Genomic DNA, 18,725 nt, shown 5'->3' on the forward strand with positions numbered 1-18,725 from the left:
TCTCGGTCATTGCAGATGCTGTGTCCTGGTTGCTTTTGTCACAGCATCTGTGAAAAAGTACATACCCAGCTAACACACGACGTGCTACCCCCCTAGAAATTTTACGTTCCCATAACGTTCTCAGAACGACCCCGCTGGTGTTAAGGACGTTGCCCAGTAAAGTTCCCAGAACGTTATGAGACGGACGTGTTGTGGAGTTCCCTTAAGGGTTGGAGGACGTTATTTGGCAGACCTCCACGGAACATTCAGGACGTTCTGGAAATGTTAAGGGGACCATAGTTTATGTAAACTTTACGTTCCCATAATGTTCTTAGAACGACCCCGCTGGTGTTAAGGACGTTGCCCAGGAAAGTTCCCAGAACGTTATGAGACGGACGTGTTGTGGAGTTCCCTAAAGGGTTGGAGGACGTTATTTGGCAGACCTCCACGGAACATTCAGGACGTTCTGGAAATGTTAAGGGGACCATAGTTTATGTACACTTTACGTTCCCATAATGTTCTTAGAACGACCCCACTGGTGTTAAGGACGTTGCCCAGTAAAGTTCCCAGAACGTTATGAGACGGACGTGTTGTGGAGTTCCCTAAAGGGTTGGAGGACGTTATTTGGCAGACCTCCACGGAACATTCAGGACGTTCTGGAAATGTTAAGGGGACCATAGTTTATGTACACTTTACGTTCCCATAATGTTCTTAGAACGACCCCGCTGGTGTTAAGGACGTTGCCCAGTAAAGTTCCCAGAACGTTATGAGACGGACGTGTTGTGGAGTTCCCTAAAGGGTTGGAGGGCGTTATTTGGCAGACCTCCACGGAACATTCAGGACGTTCTGGAAATGTTAAGGGAACCATATTTTATGTACACTTTACGTTCCCATAATGTTCTTAGAACGACCCCACTGGTGTTAAGGACGTTGCCCAGTAAAGTTCCCAGAACGTTCCGAGACTGACGTGATGTGGAGTTCTTTAAAAGGTTGAATGACGTTATTTGGCAGACCTTCACGGAACATTTAGGACGTTCTGGAAATGTTAAGGGAACCATATTTTATGTAGAAATGTTATGTTCCTAGAACGACCCCGCTGGTGTTAAGGACATTGCCTAGTAAAGTTCCCAGAACATTTGAGACTCACCCACAACTTATCCAGAACCCCCAGAACATAGCCATAACTCAAACAATATATAATTATACTGTGAAATTGATATGGTTGATGTGGTGGAGGATAAAGGAGGAGATGGAGATCATGATGAATCCAAAATGATAATCTTTAATTAATATAAAACAAGGAACATGGAAACTGGTAAACAGCAAAACACACAACACATCACTATAAACAAGAACTGACCTAGACAAAGGGAAAAGCAGGGTATTTAGACAATGGAGTGATGAGGGGGATGACTGTCAGGTGAGGATAATAACAAACACAGTTCAGGTGAGAGAATGAAAAGGATTATGGGAAATGAAGTCCAAATGGATGATGAATGGGGAAACATTGAGAAACAAGCAGGAACAAATTGGGACTGTGAAAAAAATGTATCATTGAAAAACAGAAAATAATTGAAGTGAGATTACAGGAAAAACAAATAGAAGGTCAAAATCTGGCAAATTAACAGAAGGATAATAAAAAACAAAAACAAATAAATAGCCAAAAAATACAAGAACAACATAAAAGCTAACAAAAGCCCACATTAATTAAATTGTTTCAAACAATAAAGATGCAATTAAAACAAAACATTTACAGTTGGAGTGCATAACATGTAATAACAGAAACCAATATACAACAACTGGTTAAATAAAATAAAAAAATAACCTACAAAATATTAAATTTATGTTTACAGATGTGCAAATGTGTATTAGATATATAAATGTAAAAAATAACACCATGCAATAAGGTCACAAGCTTGATAAACATCAACTTTTAGGAACTTCAATCTCCAGGTCTGGAGCCTGCAGAATAAGAGCATACAAATATAAATCCAGTTAAAAATTCATTTACATAAATGCATAAGTAAGGGCAAAAACACATATTACAAAACTTCACAAATCCAGGAACTAAGATTTTTAACATTCAAATCGAGATCCAGAAAGATTTTCAAATTACCAACTTAAAGAAAAAAGCAATTACAAACTACAAAAATGTTAAGCTCCAAAACTTCTTGGTCAAGTATTTTTTATTGCCCTGCTTCATTATTTGCCATTATTCTTTACTACTTTAAACAATCCAAGCCCCAGTACCTGAAACATTTTTAAAACATGCTGTCACTTTTAGGCCAAAACACTTGTGCTTTTGTATCTAATACTAATATTAGGCAAATTAACCCATACAAGAAATTACCTCATACAAAATGTAACAAATTCAATACATTCAATATTGTAATTTAAATCAAATCACACAAAGATAAATAATGAACATGACTGTTATGTTTTTAAATAAAGTGTATTAAAGTTACACCTTCTTTACCCAGATTGCAGGAAGATACACTTCTTCAGGTTTGACAATGTGTGGTACATGACTTCTGCAAACAAAGCACAATAATGATTACATTTTTTTGTCAAATAAAAGAGTAAGACAAATGCTAATTTATGATTCTTGCACTCTAAAATGGCTGGGTTATTTTTGACCCATGCTGGGTAAATATTGGACAGAACACATGCTGGGTTAAAAAATGACCCAATGCTGGGTTATTTTAACCCAACTGCTGGGTTATTATACCCCATGGTTGCATAACAACAACCCAACATTGGGTCATTTTTAACCCAGCATGGGTACATTTTTAAGCCAGCACGTGTTCTGTCCAATATTTACCCATTATGGGTCAAAAATAACCCAGCCATTTTTAGAGTGTAGGTATTAAATTCCTTTACGAAAGTATTTCCAAAAAGTGTCGATTTTTTTGTTTTGTACACAAATCATTTGATCTTCTGTTGGCTTCTTTGTGGGCTGAGCATTAATTTATTTTGTAAAGATCGAACATCTTAAAAAAAATTTTTAACATCCTCTTTATGAAAATTGTTTAGCTCACTGTAAGCCTGCATGTTTATTGTTATACTTTAAATGGAAAATAAGAATATATAGCCTAATATAGAAATTAAAAACATCACAGAAAAGAATAGCAAATAAACAGAAAAAACATTAATGTAAGTCGCTGTAGAACAATGAGTGAAATCTATTTAAAAAGAAAAGTATCTTAACTTACCTTACAGTATTATATAAAGACAAAACAAAGATCACGCGTCGTCAAGTGTGGCAGTTTGAATTTCATGTGACTTCCGGGTCCTCTTGTAAGCTGTAGCATTATGGGAAAGGTAGTTATTTTCATAGAGCGTATTGAACGCTGTTGCTGTTAACTGACTACTGTTTCCAAGGTGCATTGCAGTCTACATCATCATATTCAGAGAGTACAACATAATACATATAAGTATAGTATTATTTACTAGTTTTTTTTGTGATTGTTAACACAATTTAATGTAAAGTGTTATTTAATTACTATTTGTCTTTGTCTGATGTACGATAGTGCAGACTGAATCACTCATTTATATTCCTTCATTCTGAAATCATTTATTTATTACTTTGTTTGTATGGTCCACTGCACATTGACACATTCTTTGTATTAACTGCCAATAAAAATAAAATGCTCTAACCGTAATTTCATATTTTGTCCTCCTAGTGATATCAGGAACAATATTAAATGACCAACAGAGGACCATGTGAGAACATTCTATTAATGTTCCAAATGTCCTCTTTGTAACGTTGCCATGTGACCACATAATAACCAATATGGGACGTCCATCTAAAGTCATATCAGGAACATTATTATATGACCAACAGAGGACCATGTAAGATGGTTCTGTAAATGTTCCAAAAGTCCTTTCTGTAACGTTCTTATGTGACCACAGGATAACCAATATGGAACGTCATCCTACAGTCATATCAGGAACGTTATGATATGACCAAAGTAATACAATGTGGGAATGTTCTGTTAATGTCTCAGGTGTCCTATCTGTAACGTTCTTATGTGACCACAGGATAACCAATATGGAACGTCTTCCTACAGTCATATCAGGAACGTTATGATATAACCAAAATAGTACCATGTGGGAATGTTCTGTTAATGTCTCAGGTGTCCTCTCTGTAACGTTCTTATGTGACCACAGGATAACCAATATGGAACGTCTTCCTACAGTCATATCAGGAACGTTATGATATAACCAAAATAGTACCATGTGGGAATGTTCTGTTAATGTCTCAGGTGTCCTCTCTGTAACGTTCTTATGTGACCACAGGATAACCAATATGGAACGTCTTCCTACAGTCATATCAGGAATGTTATGATATGACCAAAATAGTACCATGTGGGAATGTTCTGTTAATGTTCCAAATGTCCTCTCTGTAACGTTCTTATGTGACCACAGGATAACCAATATGGAACGTCTTCCTACAGTCATTTCGGGAACGTTTTTATCTGACCAAAATAGTACCATGTGGGAATGTTCTGTTAATGTTCCAAATGTCCTCTCTGTAACGTTCTTATGTGACCACAGGATAACCAATATGGAACGTCTTCCTACAGTCATTTCGGGAACGTTTTTATCTGACCAAAATAGTACCATGTGGGAATGTTCTGTTAATGTTCCAAATGTCCTCTCTGTAACGTTCTTATGTGACCACAGGATAACCAATATGGAACGTCTTCCTACAGTCATTTCGGGAACGTTTTTATCTGACCAAAATAGTACCATGTGGGAATGTTCTGTTAATGTTCCAAATGTCCTCTCTGTAACGTTCTTATGTGACCACAGGATAACCAATATGGAACGTCTTCCTACAGTCATTTCGGGAACGTTTTTATCTGACCAAAATAGTACCATGTGGGAATGTTCTGTTAATGTTCCAAATGTCCTCTCTGTAACGTTCTTATGTGACCACAGGATAACCAATATGGAACGTCTTCCTACAGTCATTTCGGGAACGTTTTTATCTGACCAAAATAGTACCATGTGGGAATGTTCTGTTAATGTTCCAAATGTCCTCTCTGTAACGTTCTTATGTGACCACAGGATAACCAATATGGAACGTCTTCCTACAGTCATTTCGGGAACGTTTTTATCTGACCAAAATAGTACCATGTGGGAATGTTCTGTTAATGTTCCAAATGTCCTCTCTGTAACGTTCTTATGTGACCACAGGATAACCAATATGGAACGTCTTCCTACAGTCATTTCGGGAACGTTTTTATCTGACCAAAATAGTACCATGTGGGAATGTTCTGTTAATGTTCCAAATGTCCTCTCTGTAACGTTCTTATGTGACCACAGGATAACCAATATGGAACGTCTTCCTACAGTCATATCAGGGAACGTTTTTATCTGACCAAAATAGTACCATGTGGGAATGTTCTGTTAATGTTCCAAATGTCCTTTCTGTAACGTTCTTATGTGACCACAGGATAACCAATATGGAACGTCTTCCTACAGTCATATCAGGAACGTTATGATATAACCAAAATAGTACCATGTGGGAATGTTCTGTTAATGTCTCAGGTGTCCTCTCTGTAACGTTCTTATGTGACCACAGGATAACCAATATGGAACGTCTTCCTACAGTCATATCGGGAACGTTTTTATTTGACCAAAATAGTACCATGTGGGAATGTTCTTTAAATGTCTCGGGCGTCCCCCTAAAGTCACATGAGGAACCTTGAACTGCAAGACTTTTATAACCAACAAAGGACGTTTTAGGAATGTACCTAATGTTCTCTAAAGGTTCAGGTCTTTTCATCCTCTTTAGAGAACTTTTAGGGAACGTTGCGAAAGGTCGCGAGGACGTCACCTTCTACGTGGGTAGTTACGTAATTTATTGGTCATTTTTGGTAATTTCATGACTTACCAGCTGGCAACGTAACTGTTACGTCCTATGGAGGTAATTCCATTACCATTACAGTACCAAATCACCACGTCGCCAGTACGGACTCCTTACGTCGCAAGATAACCAAGTACGTCCCAGTTACGTAATAAATTCGTACTATTTTGGTAATTTCATAACTTACTAGCAACGTAACTGTTACGTCCCAGGGAGGTAATTTCATTACCATTACAGTACCAAATCACCACGTCGCTAGTACGGACTCCTTACGTCGCAAGATAACCAATTACGTCCCAGTTACATAATAAATTCGTACTATTTTGGTAATTTCATAACTTACTGGGAACGTAACTGTTACGTCCCAGGGAGGTAATTTCATTACCTTTACAATTATATAAACATTAATTTCGTTTTCTATTTAGGTTAGCTTATTAAAACTTTTCAGTCTCAAAGTTTCCCTTAAATAAGTCAAAATAGATTAAAATACACGAACTGCCATTTACATGGGAAACATGAAACAGCACGTGCCTCCCGCCCAGCTGACCTCAACCAGAGCGCGCGACCGTGCGTGCACAGCAGAACGGTGGCTGACAGGACGCGGTGTTGTTTCTCTGAAGTGAGACCCGTTTAAAATACACAAGAACTTATTTTAGTTGCTTAAGAGTTATGAAAACAGCATGTTAACATACTTATTAAGGCTCACAGAATCTCGCCCGACAGTATAAACCGCGTTTTATGCTGCACTGACAGGAATGTTCATCTGACAGGAAATTTCATTTTATCAGGTAAGATACTAACTTCACAACAAATAAATCGATTTTTATGAAAACGTGTAGATATTTTTTTACCTTTATTTATTTTATTGTCTTTATTTTAAAGTTTTGTGGGACACGTTTGGCGTTTTGCACGGGTGAAGGTTAGAGCATGGTTACCCTGGCAACCGGAACATGAAGAGGACCGCGCGCTCTCTCTCCGTCTAACAAAACTACGCCTGCACAATTCAGAAATGACATTTTAAATTAACTTATATGGAGAATCCATTTAAATGTTCATTTTAACATATGTTTATTTAAATGTTTGTAGTGTTCATGTTCAATAAATGAAGTATTCAAGCTCTGAGTCTGTCATTCATATGCTATGGTAAGTCTTTTAGTAATGGGCAAATAAGGACAAGTTAAATTAGTTATACTGCAGATGTCCGCCCAAAGAATATTAAATAAAAGATTTAATTTACTAACCGGTTACTAACATAAAACTTTTAATCCATTACGTTGTCACGACGTGCCCACGACAGGCAGATTACGTTGCAAAGTTACGTGCAGGCGACGGATCCAGGAATTTCACTTTTCCGGTCGCCACGACGTAACTCGATTCGTCGCCACGACGTAAGTTTGGTCATCATATTACGTCGACGTTACGTAACAGTTCGTATTTGTGTTAGCTGGGTAGGCTAATCAAAATCCTAACAATAAAAAATGATGGTTGTCTTAACAAAACTTAAATCACAATTAATCAAAGTATCTATACTAATATTAAAAGGGTTGTTTTTATTTTAACCTTGATTTATCTAAAGCTCTGCTCCACGGGGCAGACGTTTATTGCTATCAGGTGTTCGCATTTAACTGGATGGACAAAACCTTAGTATAATTAATTATAGTTGTACTTTTAATTGAATTGATCACTGTATAACTGAACAGACGGACCCTAATGAAAAATTATATATATATTTTTTATATATTTTTTTCAATATTTGTATAACCATGTTTGAGGAATAAATGTTTCTGACAGATAATTAAATAATACTGCCACACGAAAACAATAGAAAAACCACATATGACATTTAATGTGTAAATTCGTGTGATACAGTATGCTAAAACAAATAGTGCTGTGGTATTCCTGTCATATTTAGCATGTCCAAACGCTATGGTTTTATCCCACAAAAACAACAGATAAAAACACATATGGCATCTAATGGTAAATTTGTGTGATACAGTACAACAAAAAGTGCTGTGGTATTCCTGTCATATTTAGCTCTGTCCAAACGCTATGGTTTTATCACACAAAAACAACAGAAAAAACACATATGACATCTAATGGTAAATTCGTGTGATACAGTACAACAAAAAGTGCTGTGGTATTCCTGTTATATTTAGCTCTGTCCAAACGCTATATTTTATCACACAAAAACAACAGAAAAAAACACACATGGCATCTAATGGTAAATTCGTGTGATACAGTACAACAAAAAGTGCTGTGGTATTCCTGTCATATTTAGCTCTGTCCAAACGCTATGGTTTTATCACACAAAAACAAGAGGAAAAACCACACATGGCATCTAAAGGTAAATTCGTGTGATACAGTACAACAAAAAGTGCTGTGGTATTCCTGTCATATTTAGCTCTGTCCAAACGCTATGGTTTTATCACACAAAAACAAGAGGAAAAACCACACATGGCATCTAATGGTAAATTCGTGTGATACAGTACAACAAAAAGTGCTGTGGTATTCTTGTCATATTTAGCTCTGTCCAATCGCTATGGTTTTATCACACAAAAACAACAGGAAAAACCACACATGGCATCTAATGGTAAATTCATGTGATACAGTACAACAAAAAGTGCTGTGGTATTCCTGTCATATTTAGCTACACTCATTTGTTGTGTGGTAGTTTCCTGTTGTACTGAAGCAGTACCACAGGATTACCACTGGACTTTTTTGTAAGGAGACTTTTGCAAACTTGAAACTAACCCTCAGCTGACGCACACAGACATCAAGAATCAGCGTATGATTCTCAACTATGGTGACAAAAGAAAATGGGAAACAGTTCATCTGCATAATTTATTCATGCTGCAATGCATGCTGGGAGTCATGAATGAGTTTTGTATTATGCTGATACCCAGCATGCATTGCAGCATGAAGCTTTTCATTTGATAGTCACCATTGTTGAGATTCATAGCCTGATTCTTGATGTCTGTGTGTGTATTTTGCTCGTGTTTTTTATTTCATGTATTCCCAATGTTTTTAAGATTCATCTGGCTACCTCAACACTGAGTTTCTGTCACATTATAAGACTACTATAAGGGGTTGCCACCCATCTAATCACGTATGAGCTTCTGTATAAAGTCAGTAAATTACTTTTAACTCATGACACTAACACCATAATGGTCATAAGTCAGTGATAATAATGTATTTATACTTTTGTTCCATATCCAATGTCTTTCAAATCACATTGAAATAGCATGAATAGATGTAACACCATAGGGCCAATCCAAAGATCAAGAGTCCTACTAAAGCAAACACCGATCACGAGAATGGTAACTATTATTTAGGGATTATTAGACTATTAGACTAGAGCTGTCCAAACTCAAAAAAAAACTTGCACTGACATATCGTAAAATACACCAGTGCCCTTTGTTTTGCCTGAAAATGCAGAACAAATGTTTTAGTTAGGCATGTTTGTTAAAACTAGTTAAGTCCTAATTAAACTAAGGCCTATTCCTGGTTTAAGATAATCCCTGTCCAGGAAAACACCCCTTAATGAATTACTTCTCAGTAAGAGCTAATGTACATGTAATATAAAATCTAACTGGTTTGTAATAAGTGAAGATGGTAATGCTGTTTGTGGAGTTGTTTGATGATCTTCTTGTGAGATCTTAGGAAATCTGAGTAAGTCTGAGTCTCATCTAAGTCTGTAAATTGAGTTTCTGCTTGTTTTCTCTTTAATTTGGTTCTTGTTTATCTTTCATTCAGTGATTGTGTTTTAACAGCAGCTGTTCATCATTAATCACTCAATCATCACTTCATTATGTCACAGTGTGACTTTTTCCGTGGCCGGAACCCAAAATTCGAGAAGATTGGTTCCGCCCGGAGATAGTTCCCGCCCGGACGATTTACCACAAACACCGGAACTTCCGGTAGTCTTCCGAGGACAAATCAAGCTAGATGGAATACAGCGGTTAGTGATTGGCTGAAGAGGAGAAAGGAAGGAGTATAAAGAGAGCTCTGGAAATACAAATGGGGTCGTGTGGTTCATGTTGTGTCAGTTGCTGTAGCGTGTGTGTTTGAAATGCTGTGTTGTCGTTTCCCCGGGAGTCGGAGCTGGCGTAAAGAGGACTGATGTCTGACAGAACCTGTATACAAAGGGAACAGAGGTTGGATTAACTGGGCGAAGAAGTCATCGCTAAAAGCGATTCACTTGGTGGAAAAGTGTGATTGAATACTTATCATAGCGGACGAGCTCCAGTTGGGAATCGGACTGGGAAATCTCGGCGAGACGATAAGGACTGTGAGTAAATGAACTACGTTATTGTGAAGGAAATCAGTAAAGTGTATTACCAGATCTTGTGTTGTGAGTCTAACACGCAGAGTTATGGCCCCACTGTAAAGGGAAGCGTGGGCGAGCCGGGAAGCAGCATTGGAAGCATAAAACACACATGAGTTACGGGGAAGTTTGTATTACGCCTTGTGAGCCTAAAAGTGTACTATTTAATCTTGTGTTGTGAGCTGAATACGCAGAGTTGTGGCCCCACGGTAGAGAGGAGCATGGGTGAGCCGAGGAGAACAACGTATAGCCGCCAGGGGGTCCTGGTGTCCATCGTTTCCACACTTCATCCCCTCCACCAAGAAAATCGGCCAACCAACCGCACGGCGGAGTGTGGGGGAAGGTATCTACAATTAGGATTTCCCTGAGGACAAAGTGACGGATCTTTTCTGGATGGACAAACGGGCAGTGGTGAAGCATCTATCTACTGGAGTGAGTAAACCACCTTACGATTTGTGCTGTTGATGAAGGGTTGTTGGGCTGAAGTCTGCATGCAATAACTGTTCTTTTGTGGAGCCTCTTCAAGGGTTCGCCCCTGTGCAGTAATCTCTGGTACCGTGAGTAGAGGAGGAGCAAGGGAAGCGTTCGGCTTTACATACACCCATTCGATGTCTCTCCAACACCCAGAGCGCCGCAGGTCGGCCGTGGGTCCCCTCGTACCCTCTTGGATATCCGTAAGTCAGAGCACATTGTGTTCAACTCTCACCCTTTTAAGTCCACTGCCCCCGAGTAAAGGTTGTATGGAGTGACCGTTGTGTTGAGTGAACCTGAGAAAGTAAAGTCCCAGTCTTGTGTGTAGGCCTGTCACGATAACAAATTTTGCTAGACGATAAATTGCCTCAGAATTTATCGCGGTAGACGATAACATTGATGCTCCGGGACCATTATAATAATGCAGAAACACCTTTTCAAAGATCTATAAACTTTTATTTCTAAACAATAAGTAATACTGGAACTGGAAGACATTTTAAATATCCACAAGAAATGAACAAAATAACAGGATGATTGCGTTTTAGGTGCATATGCATGTTTGTCGTGTTGCCACTTTTAAGTGCTACGTTTTTACCACAAATGCGACATAACGGCTCATTCAGGTTTAGTGGTTCACCTCGGTCATTAGGTTTAAATCCAAAGTACTCCCACACTGCAGCTGTAGCGTTTGGTTTTGAAACTTGCCTGTTTACACGTGATAAGTGTTCGAGAGAGACGTTTACACCTGGTATTTAAATCCGTCTCTTTTGTCCACTTTCGACCGCTTCTGTCCTGAATACTGTGAGGGGGTGGTCTGTCGAGACGGTCATTTAAACGCCAGCGGGAGTAATTATGAGTTTTTATGGACCCAAACTAATATTATGTCCGCTGCTTGTTTAGTAAGTAAACATGCTGCACAGTATTTTCTACATGTATATGTTAGAGCTTTCTCTGAATTTTCAGCACAATTGATGAAATAAGATCGCAACTTTCACACGCTTGCAAAATGAAACTGCGGAGATCACCCGCTTTAGTTTATCAATGAAAGGCTAAAAATAGCACTGTTCACCTTGTGTCAGAAAAGTCAGACAAGACGTAAAACATTGTGATCCGATCGATGAAAACGCATGTTAATGACAAGTGTAAACAGCCTCTAGTAAATCCATCTTTTTCTCCAACTCTCGTCTCAACTAGTGTTTTCTCCTGCTACACTCCTCACGTGGCGCTCATCCTCCTCAGATGCCTACTGTGAAAGGCTACGCCAGGAGTCCCCCCTCCCCACACAGATCATGCGACTGACAAATGACTGACGAGGGTTCACTCATTGTCACTCGTTGCACGGAGTGGTCATCCAGTCTCCTTGGTAGAGAAAGAGAGACAAGGAAAACAAACAAGCATGCAAATGTGAATTATCGCGGCCTAAAAATTTTTTTTAATCGAGCTCATTTTATTTACCGTGTGATTAATCGATTTATCGTTTATCGCGACAGGCCTACTTGTGTGTTACTTACCTCTGCTTACAGCACGAACCTGAGAAAGAAACACGAACCTGAGGAAGAAATACGAGTCGGAGAAAGCACAGGAAAGCCGTCACTACTGAAAACCCCGCAGTTTGGAGTATACCTCCGTCAACCCCTGCTGGTGAGGGACAGTGGTCGTACACTTATTGTGATTTCTTGTGATTCTGCCTCCAGGAGAAAAGGAGAGCGCCATGGGTATAAGGAACCAAGCCAGGAGCCTAAGGGGCGAGAGCAAGAATAGGAGATTAGTCACTACAAGGACACCCGCAGTTTGGAGTATACCTCCGTCAACCCCTGCTGGTGAGGAATAGTAGCCGTATACTAATTGTGATTTCTTGTGATTCTGCCTCCAGGAGAAGAGGAGAGCGCCATGGGTTCAAATAACCAAGCTAAAGAAATCCATCCCCCTCCCTGTCCACGTGGAAGCTCCGCCTGGCGGCTCGAAGGAGTCATTGTTTTAGTTTCCCTTTCCATTTCCCCACTTCAATTTTAAATAATTTAATAAAGTTTCATTTTAATTACATTTATTCTCGTTTGTCTGGTCATTGGGGTGGCTTTGGGACCTCCTCGAGGTGGAAACTAGGAAGGGGCGTGGCTTGTTACACTCTGTGGTCCGCCCCGACCTGTGACAATTATCTCATTAACTTCAACATTGAGTCTGTTCTTTTACTGTTTGTAGTGTGGACACATTAAGCAGTGTTCTTTTGACACCAAGGATTTTGCGATGGGGTTTAAAGGGTTAAATGTGTAAGATATAAAAACACAGAATAGTAATGTTTTTTAACAGTCTTAAGGAGACCGTAAAAAAACATTATCTTGCTGGCAACCAAGCTGCCAGTTGATTACTGTTATTTAACAGAATGTGCTGTTAAAAAACAAACTTAACAGTCAAATTTGCATACAGAAATATGTTAATTTCACACAGACGTTAAAGAAAAGTCCTTGTATTTTGTTTTTTAAATCATATGAACTTAAAAACTGTTCAGGGGATTTACACAAGATAATATGAGAGATCTCTTAGTGTTTAATGTTTTGTTTTGTTAGGATTTGGCTCAGTTTTCGGGTTACCATTGTGCTGAAGAGTAGTGTGATTGTTTAGGTCAAGTATGGGCAGCAAATCATTGATGTTATGCTGCCTGTTGTTTTATTTTAAAGCAGTAACTTTGTAGTTTACTCATGATGAACTACATGAGATTTGTGTGAGAGTTTAAATGTTTGCAGTTTAATTTTAGAAGAAATTTTTGTGTTCTTGAGTACTAACACCACCAAATAAATATATATATATTTATAAACTTGAATGGATCCTGCAATTGGTTTCCTAAATGAAGTGAGTTGCTTTCAGGGCATTATAACATTAACATACTGTTAAAATAGGGGAGTTGTAAATTAACGGAAGTAGAACTGTATTTTAACAGTGGCAGAACTGTAAATTAACATTATCTTGCTGGCAACCAAGCTGCCAGTTGATTACTGTTATTTAACGGCACAATTTTTTACAGTGTAGGCATGCGCAGAAGGAATCGTCCGTGGAGCCGCGGTATCAAACTTCCGCCCAAACGCTCGGACACCCAATTCAACCACGCCGATCATACCAAGACAACACGAAAAAAGAAACCTTGTGGCGCAGTTCAAGCAAAACAGTGATTTAGGTAGTTTTCCAGTCCCGTTGTGGGAGGTTGTGACAACTAACACCAATAGTGCACTCCACCAAAAAATCTATCAACATGTTTGTTGCAATAGGCAGCAACCACAACACTCTCATATTAGAATACAAAAAAAAGACATTTCAATGCTTGCTTTCATAAACAAAACAACTTTTGTCATATTCTTTCTTTTAATTTCAAAGATCAAACCCACTCTGATCATGCACTTCTCTTTTTCAAGCTTATTAGGATTAAAGAACATTCATCAATAGCAATGATCTGTGATAACAAACACCAACCATTGCTTAATTCATGCTCAGAGAAACACATCAATACTCTTCATCGTGGTTCAAGAGACTCAACTCTTTCGAAACACATTTCCTAGTTTAGAAACTATAGAAACGATCCCTGAAAGCATAGTCTTGCCGTTTCACTGCACTTACCCAACACACCTTCTGAGAGACAATGAACCTCAATGACGGTAAGTTGTGGCTTTATGATACTCAGAGGGACAAAATGCTCAGAAACACAAAACTATAAAACCTTGAGCACGGACTGTAGTTAATGAATGGATGTGTGCAAATCTGTTAATAACAATGTATTTATAGTATTAAATATACAATGGTGGCATGGGCAGTCATCGCCTATTTTTAGAGAGTCGGGCTTGTAACCCGAGAGTTGCCGGTTCGAGTCTCGGGGGCCTGCAGGTTGCGACTGGTTGCGTTTTTCTGTCGCGGACAGATTTCCAAGGTCTGTGACAAACTCTCGAATCGCGACCAAATCGGAACTCGTTGCGGCTGCCAAAAGTCGTTAAGTACAAATATGACAGCAACGTGATTCGAACCTGTCTCGAGCTATCACAGAAGCCACAATATTTTTAAACCTCTTTGATATTATCCCACGTGATCTCTTAATGTGAGCGAAACGATGACAACTTGTAAGTAATCCAGACAATCCCAGTGCAGATGGTATTAACAGAGAAAGGTCAACCAATTGAAGGGCAGATTGATCGTCCATTCATGAAGTAATGGCCTGATCGTTGAAATTTCTCTGCAGAATTTATGTGAGGAAATTTATTTTCGCTGATGGTCGGGAACGCCTCTTTATCAACTGTATTGTAGTGTGTACACCTGGTCAGCGGTGTGTTGTGTAGTATGCGTGCAGCTCATAGACTGTAAAAAAGATGAACGAAGCGACGTCGCCTCCCTCCATTGTAATGAATTGAAGCCAAAAATGTCCGACCATGGTTGCCGCCATGTTACGTAAAAACGTCTATTTAGAACCAAGGCATGCGCAGAAGGAATCGTCGGTGGAGCCAGAGGCGGAGCCGCTGGTATCAAACTTCCACCCAAACGCTCGCATGCCCAATTCAACTACGCCGATCATAACGACACGCCCCGTTTCTATAGCATCAAATTGCTAGCTAAAATAAAACGTATCACAAAAAAGAACAATTGAACATATATCAGCATGATATCAACTACCTGAAAGCACCAAACCCATCTTTCTGAAACTTTTATTGGAAGTGTAAATAATATTTTATTTAGAGCAGAGTCCCATTCGTTTGAATGGAGAGGGCGGGCATTGTGACTTGTACTGCAGCCAGCCACCAGGGGGCAATCAAAGAGCCAGCGGCTTCACTTTTCAAGACTTATGAGGCACACACGGCGCAGCTATACCAAGAAGACAACACGAAAAGAAACCTTGTGGCGCAGTTTAAGCAAAACAGTGATTTAGGTAGTTTTCCAGTCCCGTTGTGGGAGGTTGTGACCACTAACACCAGTAGTGCACTCCACCAAAAAATCTATCAACATGTTTGTTGCAATAGGCAGCAACCACAGCACTCTCATATTAGAATACAAAAAAAAAACATTTCAATGCTTGTTTTCATAAACAATACAACCTTTGTCATATTCTTTCTTTTAATTTCAAAAAACAAGCCCACTCTGATCATGCACTTCTCTTCTTTAAGCTTATTAGGATTAAAGAACATTCACCAATAGCAATGATCTGTGATCTGTCATTGTTCGCTTACGGCCACACCACCCTGAGCACGCCCGTTCTCGTCTGATCTCGGAAGCCAAACAGGGTCGGGCCTGGTTAGTACTTGGATGGGAGACCGCCTGGGAATACCAGGTGCTGTAAGCATTTAATTATTTATTTTATTATTTATTTTATTATTTATTCATATAATTTTTTTCCATAAATGCATCCTTTTTTTAATATTTTATTTATTTACATTTTCAATTTTAACAAAAAATAAACAAACAAAACAAAACAGGGCTCAGATGCAGTAATTGCCAGTTATTACAGTCACATTTAGTACAGCAGTAGAAGGAAAAGTTATTGATAGAAGAACACAATTAGTTGCTACAGTTTGTTTTTTCAAAATGAGTTAGAAACGGATCCCAAGAACGTGAGAACATGTCCATTTGAGTAATGCGAAGTCTTTCCATTTGGATTATGGATAGCATATCAACTATCCATACCTTAAAGGAGGGAGGAGAGGGGGACTTCCATTCCTTCAATATCAGTCTCTTGGCAACTATCAATCCTAGTTCCAATGGTTGCCGCATTGAAGTTGGAATTGCCCTTGTTGCTTGTGAACAGCCAAAAAGAGCAAGTCCGGGTTCAGGCTGAAGGGGCCTCTGATATGCTTTAGTAGTTAGTAGTAGTTAGTAGTAGTTTTTTATTGTCATTCTGTACATGTTGACACATGAGAACGAAATATGTACTCAGGACCAGCAGCGTAATAAAGTTAACATAGTATGTACATTAACTAATTAAATCACAATTTAATAGACTAAAATTATTTTAAAATAACAACTTAATAGGATATCAATAACTAAAAGTGCACCTTCTGTAATAAATAATCAAATTAATCATCAAGTTAAAAATTTAAAAGCAATCCCTAGGGCTTTAGAATACCAGTCAAATATTTTAAACCAAAAGTTTGTCAGTGAAGAGCAAAACCAAAAAGCATGAGAAAGTGTTCCCTCTGACATATTACATCTGTCACACACTGGGGAAACTGATGGAAATATTCTATGTAGTCTGACTTTGGAATAGTGCAAACGGTGGACAATCTTAAATTGAATTAGTTGATGTCTGCTGTTTATAGAGCAGGAATGGATATTAGACAAGCAGGTGTCCCACATAGATTCAGGTAGTTCCACACCTAGCTCTTCTTCCCAAACATCCCTAGTTCTCAAAGTGTGCGCAGTTATACAGTCATCAAATAGACATACAATTTTTGATATGAGATGCTTGGAGAAAGGAGGGCTCTTACAAATATCATAAATGTCATGCTCCAGGGGTAGGTTTTGAAAATCTGCAATTTCTGATTGAGTGTAATGCCTAACCTGTAAATACCGAAAGAAATTAGAATTAGAAAGATTATATTTTTCCTTCAGTTGATCGAATGATGCAAATTTTTCACTTCCGGGGGCGCGGTTACGCTGCTGACCCTGTGTCTCACCGCTCACTACTATTATTGTGTATGTTATTAGACCTAAACGGTTTAGTATTTTATAGTATTTATTTATTGTGTTTTTAGCTGTTTTGCGCTTTACCGCCATGAATCTCTCCGCCATCTGCGCCGTTCTGGCAGCACTGTTAGTACTACCTGGAAGCAATGCCATCGACTCTGACAATACTGCACTTTGGATTATACCTACTATCACCTATTCTCGGGAGGCTTTACTCTCGCTAAGGAATAACGTAAACAGTTCGGTAATTGGGACCATTTACAACAGTTGCCCTTTGAAGGAAGGAGGGAAGAAAAGGAAACAAATGAAAAGGCGAGGCTCAAGAGGAGGAATTAGGAACCGGTTAAGAAGACGGAGAAGTCGTCACCCTCTTCCAGTAATCACTATATCCAACGTGAGATCACTTAACAACAAGCTGGATGAGGTAACACTTCGTGTTAAACATGAGGAGGACTTCAGACGTAGTAATCTCATCTGTTTCACTGAGACCTGGTTAAACAAGGACCATATTGTGAATATAGATGGATACAACGTAATAAGAGCGGACAGGAATAAGGTAACATCACAAAAAACTATTGGCGGGGGGCTCTGTATGTTTGTTGACAAAACGTGGGCAACACAATTTACTGTGATTGAACAGACATGCACAAGAGACTATGAGATCCTGGTGGTATCTTTTAGACCCTTTTATTTACCCCGCGAATTTGGGCAGCTCACAATTATTTTAGTGTATGTTCCAGGTCCCAATAACAAAGAGGCAGCCGAGTGTATTTCGGATAGCTTGAATACCGCGCTCTCTAGATCAGCTGATCAACCTGTGTTTATCCTTGGGGACTTTAATACACTGTCTCTAGCAACATATCTTCCAATGTTACAACAATATGTTGACTGTCCAACTCGTTCTTCACGCATCCTTGACTTATGTTATGGCAATATTGAGGATGCATATAAGGCAATATGTAGACCTCCCATTGGTAAATCAGACCATAATGTCATTCATTTATTGCCGAAATACAGACAATGCGTGAAGAGGGAAAAGCCCATTGTTAAGACAATTAAAGTATGGGACAAAGAGAGTGAGGATAAGTTAAGGAGCTGTTTTGAAACCACAGACTGGGACATGTTCTTTGATTCATGTAGAGACCCACACGAACTGACAGATTGTATCACTTCGTATATACAATTTTCTGAAACATCCATAATTCATACCAAGGAAATAAGATTATTTCCTAATAACAAGCCCTGGCTGACAAAAAATATGAAGAGGTGTCTTAATGACAAAAAGATGGCTTTTTTGAGGGGAGATACTGAAGGTGTTAAAAATAAAAGGAAGGAGCTCAGAGCTAAAATACAAAGAGCCAAAATAGACTATAAGAATAAGGTGGAGGACCAGTTTTGTACAGGGAACCCCAGACAAGCATGGAA

General features: G+C 38.8%; 1 protein-coding gene, 2 long non-coding RNA genes and 2 other non-coding genes across 5 annotated transcripts in view; 3 read left to right on the forward strand and 2 right to left on the reverse strand.

The window, feature by feature from the left end:
* Nucleotides 1-18,725, forward strand: part of LOC129447580 (uncharacterized) — a 253,528-nt gene that overhangs the window by 133,834 nt on the left and 100,969 nt on the right. The gene's annotated exons all lie outside the window — the stretch shown is intronic.
* On the reverse strand, nt 1,241-4,119 carry LOC129453803 (uncharacterized). Its single transcript, XR_012360204.1, has 3 exons — nt 3,192-4,119; nt 2,456-2,510; nt 1,241-1,941 (listed from the first exon to the last, which is right to left on the reverse strand). It is a non-coding gene; the product is annotated as an uncharacterized lncRNA (long non-coding RNA).
* LOC129436496 (uncharacterized) lies at nt 12,083-12,692 on the forward strand. Its single transcript, XR_012360392.1, has 2 exons — nt 12,083-12,290; nt 12,523-12,692. It is a non-coding gene; the product is annotated as an uncharacterized lncRNA (long non-coding RNA).
* Nucleotides 14,022-14,236, reverse strand: LOC129418009 (small nucleolar RNA U3). Its single transcript, XR_008635940.1, has one exon. It is a non-coding gene; the product is annotated as a small nucleolar RNA U3 (small nucleolar RNA).
* On the forward strand, nt 15,842-15,960 carry LOC129415488 (5S ribosomal RNA). The gene has a single exon (XR_008634856.1). It is a non-coding gene; the product is annotated as a 5S ribosomal RNA (ribosomal RNA).

Source organism: Misgurnus anguillicaudatus, chromosome 21 (genome assembly GCF_027580225.2).
Source record: "Misgurnus anguillicaudatus chromosome 21, ASM2758022v2, whole genome shotgun sequence".
NCBI lineage: Eukaryota > Metazoa > Chordata > Actinopteri > Cypriniformes > Cobitidae > Misgurnus > Misgurnus anguillicaudatus.